Genomic DNA, 9558 nt, shown 5'->3' with positions numbered 1-9558 from the left:
TTTTTTTAAAACAACAAAATAGCAGAAGCAGATACTTAAACTACAGTATTGGATGACAGTCTTCCATCCACTTAGTGTGTACAGATGTCTGAACTGTACCTTAATAAATTTACATTAACATTAGTTGACAGTAATAACAGTAAATTATATCTGTAATCTGTAATAATATCTGCAAAGGCATGGGGGAGGCATCTCGGATGCCTTAAGGGGAAATAGGAGCAAACATGCAGTAAAACAGGGTGAGAAAAGCCCAATAGTTGAGCCACCCTTCATGAGACAGAATGATGAGGTACATGCTGTTTTTGTGTTTTGTTTTGTTTTTTATTTAGGACATGTTTGTTTATTTAGGACATGTTAACATGTTCAGTAAAAACTAAAAATGTGCTATCATGACTCTTCTAACAGTGAAGCTAATCACATGTAAGGCGTCATATAAGTCTATGGAACTGCTGCATGTACAGTACTAGAAACTATATATTTGAGGAAGAAAAATCACCAGTGGATGGTACGGTGGTGTGGTGGTTAGCACTGTTGCCTCACAGCAAGAAGGCCCCGGAGTTTGCATGTTCTCCCTGTGCCTGCGTGGGTTCTCTCCGGGTACTCCGGCTTCCTCCCACAGTCCAAAGACATGCATGATTGGGGATTAGGCTAATTGGAAACTCTAAATTGCCCGTAGGTGTGAGTGTGAGAGAGAATGGTTGTGTGTCTATATGTGTTAGCCCTGCGATTGACTGGCGTCCAGTCCAGGGTGTACCCTGCCTCTGCCCATTGTGCTGGGATAGGCTCCAGTCCCCCTGCGACCCTCAGTGGAGGAACAAGCGGTAGAAAATGAGTGAAGTGAGAAGTGAAATCACCAGTATGAGGCAGGAGAGAAAGTGTGTTAGTATAAGGTGCAGTAGCATGGCAGAATTTTCCATAGCGAAGGGTAACAGTGTGTTAAATGAAGGTGTATAAAGTTTTATGAGACGGACGTGCTTCGTGGAATTCATTTATCATTTACATCAGTGAAAGGAGAGTTCTGCCATCATTTTTGGTTGCGCATTTGTGGGTTTTGTACCTTGCTCAACGGTACCTCGGCATTGCTCTGAAGGCACCTCCCCCTACTACCGGAACACCTTCCATGTTTTGCCCACACCAGGTCTTGAACCGAGAACCCTTCACTTCAGCCAGTCCCCAACAGACTGAACTACCACCACTTGAACTTACTAAGTAAAAAGGTTTTTAATTAAAATATACAGTATTTTTTAATTAAATAGCTGTTGAGGAAGGAGAATATATTACCGTAAAAAAAAAAAAAAAACTTTTTTAGTTTTTAAATCATTCACTTAGTAGGACCTTTAAATGTTGAAATAAGCTCTGAAAGAAGCTCTTGAAAAAAGCCCCCCCTCCTGCGGTGGAACCAGCTCCCCGTCCAGGTATGGGAGGCTGACTCCATCTCTACTTTTAAAATTAGGTTTAAAACCTACCTCTTTGAAAAAGCTTAATTAGGGTCCCCCTACATGAGCCTGGTCCTGCTCAAGGTTTCTTCCTGTTAAAGGGGAGTTTTTCCTTGCCACTGTTGCTTGTTGGGGTGCCTAGAAACTTTTTTGATTGTAAAAGATGCTATATAAATAAAGATTGATTTGATTTGATTCTTCCACTTTACACAAGTATTAATCAGCAGAGAAGAACATTTAAAAAAGAATTACACATTTCATAATGTAGTGAACGTGAGATTTAGTAGATCATGGGATGAAAGCCATGAATGTAATTTACCCTCATGGCGACAGCTTGTGAAAATTAATAACAAACACTGGAGTGGAAACTTACCCTACAAGGGTAGGAACAGCCCTCTTCCTGCCTGAGGCAAAACTTGCATACGACTCTGAAATTTGATGTCTCAAAACAAAACCAGATTGGGGAATGTTATCCACACTTTTCTTTCTTTCATTTTCTCTCCCTGCTCAGTGATAACACCAACATGCAGGAAAAACTGCCCAGTAAGCAAAACTGCGCACCATCAGACAAACATATGGAATAAACATTGCTTGAATAGTAAGACATTACTGAAAATCTTTGTGTGTTTTCACTTCATTTTTGATGTTTTTGGAATGGATTTGGAATGTTGCATAGAAAAATGTGCTCTTTTTGCTGCAGACAGAGCAACTAGCTGTAAAAGTTGGACTCACTCTTGTGTTTACTCTCTGAATTATCCTTTTTGAGCTCAGATTACACAGATAAGAATGAACCACCCATGGTGTGGAGCATCCATAATCAATACTCAGTGCTCCAACTATTTCTCAAGAACTGAGCATTTGCTAGTTTTTAGGTCTGGTTGATTGTCATTGAAATCCTGTCACATATTGCTCAAATGTTCTGTTGACATCACCACATTTCCACATTATCACCAAAAATGAAATATCTTCTCACTCAAAGAAAAATCTTCTCACTCAGTTTCAGGTTCAGTGACACATGCTGCCTCTGATGAGAATTTATGTTAACAAATGTCAAACACAGAAACTCTGAGGTAGTGAAGTTAATACAGAAAGACAAAAGAGTTTAATATGAAAGACAGTTTTTGACACTTTCATGTCAAAGACACTCAAGAGATGTGCCTGACTGAAAACTCCCCACAGCCAAAATGAATGTCTCCCGCTGAGGTAGATGTTTCAAGGAACCAGAGAGTAGTCAGATTACCAGACTTCATGTTTGCAATAAATGAACAGCCACATTTCATTTCAACACTCACAAATATGAGGGGAAATGCCTGAAGTAGCAGTTAATGTCACGACACATGGGAATTCCATGAAGAGGCCTGTCTGCAGTTCCTTCCTCCTCATCTATAACGACCCTTTTGTTCTTCACGTCTACTCGCTTCCTCTGGGTTACACATGTCTTCACAGAAGTATTTGTATGACAACATGAAGGGTGCAAAGTTAATTAAATGCCTCTTTAACAGCCAGTGTTCTTCGGCAGCCCTGACTAGAAGACAATGGCACTGTTATGCAGTCTGGTTTTTGAGATGAGACACAGCCAGAGGAGTCATAGCGTTCACACTCACTGAATGTACTTTTGTGGGGGGCCCTCACAAAAGAGCCACACATATCATGTTGAACACAGCAGTGTACAGTGAAAGAGCATTATGCTCTGATAGACTTGCAGCATTGGCAAGAAACAGAAAGACTGTTTGGAGTAGTAAAGGCATTGCATATCTGTGGTTCATTGAGGATGGGTCTCACTGTATTCCATATACCCCATTACACCAATCTGACATTAATGCACGACACCAAAGGAAGAAGTTTGGCTCATAAACTTGGCTGTATAGTAGATTCAGAAGCAGGTATTTACAACACAGTGAAAAAGGAAGTTGAAATAATAACAGCTCGACAGTGTACACCACTGATCCAGGACATGCATATTAAACACACACTTCTTTAGTCTTCCTCTGCCAGCAATAGTACTGTGACTTTTTGGCTTCCAATGCAACCCTCAAATTTATAATAAAACTGATTTATCTTCTCGTAAAGGTCCTCTCCTTTCCATATTTGGATTTTATCTTAGATTATTTGAATGGTTGAATGACACAGATCTGCAGGAAAATGCTATGGACAAAAGATTTATTGTCAAATCAAATCAAATCAAATCAATCTTTATTTATATAGCGTCTTATACAATCAAATTTGTTTCAAGGCGCTTTCCAGAATCCCAGGGCCTAACCCCAGACAAGCAACTCCCCTTTAACGGAAGAAACCTTGACCAGGACCAGGCTCATGTAGGGGGACCCTCCTGCTAATGGCCGGCTGGGTAAAGAGAGAGGAGAGGAGAGGAGAGGAGAGGAGAGGAGAGGAGAGGAGAGGAGAGGAGAGGAGAGGAGAGGAGAAGGAGAAGGAGAAGGAGGGGGAGAGGAGAGGAGAGGAGAGGAGAGGAGAGGAGAGGAGAGGAGAGGAGAGGAGAAGGAGGGGGAGAGGAGAGGAGAGGAGGAGAGAGGAGAGGAGAGGAGAGGAGAGGAGAGGAGAGGAGAGGAGAGGAGAGGAGAGGAGAGGCACAGAGCACAGAAACACACACAAAAATACACTATACAACGGGTCAGTGGGGCCGGAGGTCATCATGCAGCTCCGAAGGCGGATATACCTGGAAATGAATGGGGGAGGGGGGGGAGAAGCAGAAAAACTACACAGGAATTAGCATAACTAGTCTGCTTGATGAGGAGGAGGAAAGGAGGGGAAGGGAGAGGAAACCATGACCCAGTGGGGTGACAGAGGCCTGTCAGGTGATTATGTTTCTGGCCCCCGGCAGCCTTGGGCTATAAAAGCATAGCTAAGATGTTAACCTAATGATTAGACGACCCCCTAAGTATGATAATTTGTCTGTCTATGATAACTGGAACTACAGAATTAGTAACAATAAGCTTTTTCAAAGAGGTAGCTTTTAAGCCTAATCTTAAACATAGCGATGGAGTCAGCCAAGGAGACAAGGAGTTGTGAGGCGAGAGGTGTATACAGGACGGGTGAGGCAAGAGGACGTGGAACAGGAAGCGGCTTAACTCACCAGCACACGCAGGAGTACTGGTGAGCTTATTCTTTTGGCTGAACCTGGTAATTAAATGACCTGCTTGCCCACAGTATAAGCAGACCCTCTTAGACAACCTCTGCCGCTCAGAGTGGGTGAGTCTAGCCTGACCCAACTGCATTTACTGTATCTGACAGAGATGGGGTAGACATAGGTTCAAGCAGACTGACCACTTAAGACTGCTGTGAAATGGGAGAAAAAGACGAATAAACTTGGACTTCACCCTCCGTCTATGCCTGAGACAGTTGTCTAGGTTTGTTCTGAGAGTAATCAAACTCTCGAAGTCTGGTGTCTCATCTTGAGCTGCTAATTTGTCCTTCAGCTCCTCGGCCACCCCCCTTAATATAGACTCCCCAGAGTGCAGTGTCATTTCAACCGCTGTCTGCAGCCAGAATGCGGAACTGGATGGACCAGATGATTGAACACAGCTCAGCACATGCCCATCAGCTGCAGTAGATGAGCTTAGCCCTAAAAATGCATGGCAGTGGGTGTCTAATTCCCAATTACAGTGGTGGCCCAAAGCAAAGCCCTCCTTGATAATAAATTAACAATAAATGCAATCTTAGCTCTATTAGTAACACAGAGCATTGCAACAAAAAACTACAGCACCTGCCCACTTCACCTGAGTAACGCTCAGGAATGGGGACGTGTGGCTCACATGGTGCAGCAGAAAACGGATGTGCTTAGTGCAAAGCAGTGGAGGCTCCGAATGAGGCTGAAGCGGCGGGAGACTGCGTAGGAGGGGCCAATGCAAGGAGACTCGTGATTCTAGTCAAAAGACTGTATGGAACTCCATAAATAAGTCAGAAGTTTGCCATGTTCCCCAAGGAGGGCGCCCTGCACCACCAAAGCTTGTCTGCCAGGTCCATAATGGTCTGATCCTAAAGAGCTAAAAGGAGACAAACAATGGGCAATGGAGTTTCGAACAAGACTTTCAATTTCACAAAGAAAGATAATTGTGCACTGCTTGGTGAAAGGGTGAGGTGCTGAAGGGCCGGTTGTTTCTTCGAATGAGGGGTGCATGATGAGCTAGGAAGTGAAGTGAGAAACAAGAGAAAGTTACTAGAAGGTACAAGTCACAAAAAGACACTAGTGAACCATGTTTAACATTAAGCAACAAAGCGATCAGCTGGTGAACCGAAGGCAGCTGCTTATGAAGACATGATTTGTAACCAACGAATGCAGCACAAAAGTGAATCCACCACGTCCCCTAAAGAGAGAAACAAACAGAACAAAGCATAAACATAAATACAGTCCATTTACAAACATTCAGTTTACATGTAATGCTTTGAACAGATGAGCTAATTACCTTTAGCAAGGAGGTAATGACAGCCGGTGTTTACCTGTCTGTGAACAAAATAACTGGTAAAGTTAATAATGGATAATGATATTTTTAGGAAACGTTGACAATGTGCAAAAAGGAATAATAGTTTTGTTGATGTGCTGGATTCCAGAGGGATTTTGTCCTTTGATCTTCCTAGGCCAAGTTCAAAGGTTAATGGGAGTAATGCATATAACTATACTATTCTATTGTGTAAGTCACAATATGTGGGGAACTGCCCTTCTGGCAAAGGTCTGCGCTCTCTGAATGGTTTTCTAATTGATGTATTGGTAATGATAGAGCTGTGTTTTCTTAGTTTCTTCCAGGGTTACGTTGGTAGCACTTTGACATTGAACATTTTGTTCATTGAACATTTTGTTCATGCCAAAGTACAATGGTTCAAAAGCAAAGCAAACTAAACAGTTTCTGGGTCAGGGTATCACCAGACATATGGTGATATGAGCAAGGTTTTGAACAAATATTGAGGTTACCATAGACTGACTGTGGCAAATGTTGCCGTGGAGTCTTGGATAATCTCTACGGGAAGTTTGGGACACTATCGGTTTGGAAATATGATTTTGTAGATTGTTTGGAGTTAATAAATGTGAGATTCCAGGTTCTGCCCCAGGAACTGTCAAAAACTCACCTGCTTTGCATAAATCGTCCTGCTGTCTCCACAAAATTATTTTTACGCTACTTATATGATACAGTTTGTTCTTTGTAGAGCAGATATTACAGGCCTGCATCCTCCTGAGGTGTATAACACCTTTTTTAAGCATTCAGATGAGCAGTTCTTCGATCTTGCTAAGGATGACACGATGACTGCGTCCCATCAGAATGTCAATGCCCCGGTCCAGCTGAGTTTGATTCACTTCCTGTGCATTCGGGCATTCTCTCAGACACCGCTGAATGGGGGTGGTGTGACAAAACTGAATTGGGTTCCTGTTTTTGCATTTCAATCGAAAGCGAACCTCTTGGCAATGTTCTGCCTACTTTCACCTTTCTGCACAGTAAAAGCAGACAGAGTTGTCTTGAAAAGAGAAGTGAAAGTCCAAAGCTTCTTTAGAAGAAAGCCTGACTCTAAAGATTTTTAGAGAATCTCAGACACAGAATGTCCATGAAATGGAGCTTTTATTTATCGGGACTTTACAAGGAAGTTGATGTGTCGGAATAAGGTTTTGGTTGAGTGATGTGATCTGCAAATGCAGTGGATAAACAGATTTCATTACAGGCTGGCAGCACGTACAAGTGTTTTATCATATCTGATTCAATGAGAGTGAAAAATGTAAATTAATCTCAGAAAATCTCAGAAAAATACAACTACAAACTAGTGTAGTAAAATAAAATGTGTTAGGACAGTTCAGAAATTAGAAATCTGTCAGAAAGACTTAAAAAGATGTTTTTGCCAACGAGCTCCTGGAAAGAATTTGGTTTTGTGACTGCCAAGAAAAAACCCGGAGTGTCCTTATTCTTGTGATGTTTTCTCTCCTCCTCTCCTCTCCTCTCCTCTCCTCTCCTCTCCTCTCCTCTCCTCTCCTCTCCTCTCCTCTCCTCTCCTCTCTTAAGTCCAGATATTATTTTGGTAGCGATTTTGTTATTAATATTATGAATATGATGAAACCAACCTTTTCTTGTATCAAGGGAGAGCTTGTGAAGATATTTAATATAAATTATTGGTGTTCATGGTGGCACATGTTGCTAATTAAATACATTTTTGCAGTGTCAAAGAAAACACTGTCATAGATCTTAAATATTAAAGCCCAGTCTGCCAGTGATAATAATAAGAATAAAATAATAATAATAAAAAAGAAAATAGAAAAAAAAGAAAACACGCCAGGCAGAACCTGGGCAGTATAACTTTAGGCTTCTTTTCATGTACTTATGACAAGATCAGCACTTCCTGAAGTATGGCTGCATTCAGAAGCCCAGTTCGCAGATTAGTGCTACTTGAAGTAGATTTTCTCAAAACTGTATAATAATACATGGAGTGAATTACAGACCAGTGAGGGAACATCTTGTGTTTGTATGCAGACAGTCACCAAGCCTGCTCTGCTCTGTCCTGTCATTACTAACACTGCGCTCAGACCCTGTTGACAGCATAATTATGAGTGCCAGTATGTGAGTCACTCTCTGGCTGGCACTCTACATCCTGGACACAATCATCCCACACCAGTCCTTATTGGACAATGTCTGAGACAAGCTTTTGCGCCAAAGCTGATTGTGTCCTTTTGATGGCAAACTGACTTTACTGACACATTTTATACATGTTAATGATTTAAATGTTATTGCTCTTCATTCTTCAGATGCTGTAATGTATAACTAGAGTTGTCTACACATTTCACTCGGGTAATTCTGCATTTCACTCCAATATGTAGTTTCCACTTATCACAATGCTAAGAAAAAAATGAGGGAATGGTGGATTCTTAATGGATGACAATACTAAAACCATTCAGTATGACTGTGTGGAGATCACATGATAGAAATGGATGTGGAGGTTTAATGGGTGATTATATAGTTTTAGTATAAGGTCTTATATATTCTTTTTTTTTCTTTCTAAAAATAAATTATTTTTTCTAAATATCAGGTGATCACAAGAAAACAAATTCAAAAAAATATTTTATTCATGCATTACAGCAGTGTATGATACTAAATATTACAAAATAGGACGTGGACTGATTTTGGATCAGTGAGTTATACTTCAGAACAATGTCTATTTTCAAGGCTACAATGTTGAATGTTGCCTCTTGAAAACATCCTCATCAATGCTTCAGCCTTCCTGATAAGCTGCATTTAACTCAATAAAACTATTGTCTGGATTATTAAAATTTTTTCCTTCTGTCCTGCATTTTTTTCCCTGTTTTTAGGCCTTCATTTATCACAGTTAAGTAACCATCCGATGACGCCAACAGGACCACATCATCTGCAAAAAGCAGAGACCCGATCCTGAGGTCACCAAACCGGACCCCCTCAACACCATGACTGCACCTAGAAATTCTGTCCATAAAAATTATGAACAGAATCTGTGACAAAGGGCAGCCCTGGCGGAGACCAACCCTCATCGGAAATGAGTTCGACTTACTGCCAGCAATACGGACCAAACTCTGACACCGATCGTACAGGGAGCAGACGGCCCGTATCAGGGGGGCCGGCACCCCATACTCTCGGAGGACCCCCACAGGACCCCCCAAGGGACACGGTCGAATGCCTTCTCCAAGTCCACAAAACACATGTGGACTGGTTGGGCAAACTCCCATGCACCCTCGAAGACCCTGCTGAGGGTGTAGAGCTGGTCCACTGTTCCACGACCAGGACAAAAACCACATTGTTCCTCCTGAATCCGAGGTTCGACTATCTGGTGGACCCTCCTCTCCAGTACCCCCGAATAGACCTTACCAGGGAGGCTGAGGAGTGTGATCCCCCTATAGTTGGAACACACCCTCCGGTCCCCCTTCTTAAAAAGAGGGACTACCACGGTCTGCCAGTCCAGCGGCACTGCCCCCGATGTCCACGCGATGTTGCAGAGTCGAGTCAACTACGACAGCCCTACAACATCCAGAGCCTTAAGGAACTCTGGACGGATCTCATCCACCCCCGGGGCCTTGCCACCGAGGAGTTTTTTGACTACCTCGGCAACTTCAGCCCCGGAGATATGAGAACCTATCCCCAGGTCCCCAGGCCCTACTTCCTCT

General features: G+C 42.4%; 1 long non-coding RNA gene across 1 annotated transcript; it reads right to left on the bottom strand.

Moving 5' to 3' along the window:
- Nucleotides 1-5464: 5464 nt before the first annotated feature.
- LOC130515903 (uncharacterized) lies at nt 5465-7384 on the bottom strand. The gene is made up of 2 exons (XR_008947294.1): nt 5858-7384; nt 5465-5758 (listed from the first exon to the last, which is right to left on the bottom strand). It is a non-coding gene; the product is annotated as an uncharacterized LOC130515903 (long non-coding RNA).
- Between the last annotated feature and the right edge of the window lie 2174 nt (nt 7385-9558).

This window comes from Takifugu flavidus, chromosome 19 (assembly GCF_003711565.1).
Source record: "Takifugu flavidus isolate HTHZ2018 chromosome 19, ASM371156v2, whole genome shotgun sequence".
NCBI lineage: Eukaryota > Metazoa > Chordata > Actinopteri > Tetraodontiformes > Tetraodontidae > Takifugu > Takifugu flavidus.
The sequence above is the reverse complement of the archived record's forward strand: the minus strand, read 5'-3'. Positions and strand labels throughout refer to the sequence as shown.